Raw genomic sequence first — 2079 nt, 5'->3', positions numbered from 1 at the left:
TGCTGCTTCATTTCATTTTTTTCACCACCTGTAAAAATACATAAAATAATTAGTGAATTAATTTCCATTCCAACTATTTTTAATTGTATGTTTGTAGGTGTTGTCTATTTGTAAAAGATGTTAATAGAAGTTATTTCTTTGTTTTAAACCACGTTAGTAACTGTTAATTTGTTGAATATGTTACACCTTCATTCTGTTCCAAAGTTAAAACATTTGTCTAAAATAAATACCTGTTTTTTTTTCATATATTGTTACTATTGTTTTCTTTCCCTCTTTCTCTTCTCAATTCTTCGTGTCCTCACTCAGAGGAAACTCACTTAGAAAAAACATTTGTAGAATTTATTTATTTATAGATTTTATATTAGGGCTGGATGATATAGAAAAAAGCATATTGATAAAAAATGCATATTGATGGATAGATAATTATCAAAAAGATTTAAAACCTGGCTCTTATAATATTGCTAAATTACTTAATTTTAATATATCACACACAAACACTCAATCCCAAATAACTTCTTATTTACCCAACATTTTTAACAATAACTGATTTTTTTAAAAGAAAAATAACTCAACTTAAGAGACCTGGGTGATGTTATTAAAAACTGACAAAGAATAAACTAAAGTGACCGGCGCTGTTAGGAGAAAAACTTGCAGCCCGGAACTTTATGTCACGGATCATGAGTGGCGAGTAATTGTTTGAAACCAGGTTTTTCAGCTGCAGACAACAGCAGCATGTCCATCACTATGAAGCATGTTACTGCATGCGTAATGTCCTTATGCTGCTTGGACGCTTTGTCATTTTATCACAGAGAAGGGAGCCCAGTTTTGCTGCTATACCCGCTTTGTTTTGGAAGAACTTCCATAAGATTCCTAAGAAGATGACGCGGAGCCGCGCGGGGCTGACACAGCTCGCGCTGCTGCGGCAGTGAGCGGCTGAGGTGATGAAACAAGTTGGTTGCGTTACCAGACTTTGTTTTTACCGGTTCCTTGCAAATTTTACAGTTCACTGTGGTTTATTTCTGTCAGGCTGGCGAACTAGTAAAACCCCGTTTCCTCCGCTGCTCCTTGCTGTGACATATTCACGTGTTCTTGTCATGGTTTGTTTATCGATTAACTCAGGACGCACACACGGGACTAAAAGTTTGAGTCTTTATTGAAACAAGTATGCTGGGTGGTGAGTGATGAAGACCGGAGGTTCAGGACTGCAGAAGGTCAGGGATGTAGGTGATGGCAGGAGCTGACGGCCCGGAGTGAGAGTCCATTCAAGCCTGGAGGCTAGGAAGCATAGGGCTGCTAGGCTAGTAGGCCTCATAGCAACACCAGGGCACCGAGTGGAGCTTTTCCAGGGTGGCCAGGCAGGTTAGCAGTTCTCAGGAGATACCAGGACACAGAGTAGGGCTTCCTCAGAGCGGCTAGTCAGGTTAGCAGCTCTCTGGAGACACCAGGACTCAGAGCAGAGCCTCCACTGGGTGGCTAGTCAGGTTAGCAGCTCTCTGGAGACACCAGGACACAGAACAGAGCTTCTCCAGGGACAACAGTAGCGTACCAAGTCTTTTAAGGCAACAGGCAGGACTAACCTTCAATGAAAGAACAGAAACAGATCTTCCAAGACACAATCGAGGACTGGCATGGAGTGTTGGATAGCAGAAGACGGCCCAGTGCTGAACTGAAGACAGAGGGAGGTTTAAATAGAGCACTAACAGGTGAAACAAGGGTCTGACTAATTAACAAGCAAATGATATCAGGTGTGACTGACTGCTGAGGAGGTGAAGTGAAAATTGACAGAAAATAACTGATGACTGAAAACATAAAATAAAATTAAACCTAACTCAAAAGAGATGAAAAAATGAAAATAACAGAAAAACAAAGCCAAACCAAAACTCAACCATGATAGTTCTGTGTTGTGGTTTGAGAGGGCGGCGCTTTGTGACGGTGTGCCTGGGTCCGCGATTACGATTGGTTGAGAGGAAGCAGTGACTGTAGCATCAACTAATATAGGTTAAAAGGAAGGAAGGAAAACTGTCTTACCAACTTTTATCGACCCTTTTTTCCCTTATTGTGCCACACGTCTTTCGACTG

The 2079-nt window shown here is 41.0% G+C and overlaps 1 long non-coding RNA gene across 1 annotated transcript; it reads left to right on the top strand.

Annotated features, from left to right (window-relative positions):
- The first annotated feature begins 988 nt into the window (after positions 1–988).
- LOC118561074 lies at positions 989–1588 on the top strand. Its single transcript, XR_004929752.1, has 2 exons — positions 989–1359; positions 1482–1588. It is a non-coding gene; the product is annotated as an uncharacterized LOC118561074 (long non-coding RNA).
- Positions 1589–2079: the final 491 nt, after the last annotated feature.

This window comes from Fundulus heteroclitus, unplaced genomic scaffold, assembly GCF_011125445.2.
Source record: "Fundulus heteroclitus isolate FHET01 unplaced genomic scaffold, MU-UCD_Fhet_4.1 scaffold_551, whole genome shotgun sequence".
Classification (NCBI taxonomy): Eukaryota; Metazoa; Chordata; class Actinopteri; order Cyprinodontiformes; family Fundulidae; genus Fundulus; species Fundulus heteroclitus.
Note: the sequence above shows the minus strand (reverse complement) of the source record. Positions and strands in the feature narration are given on the sequence as shown.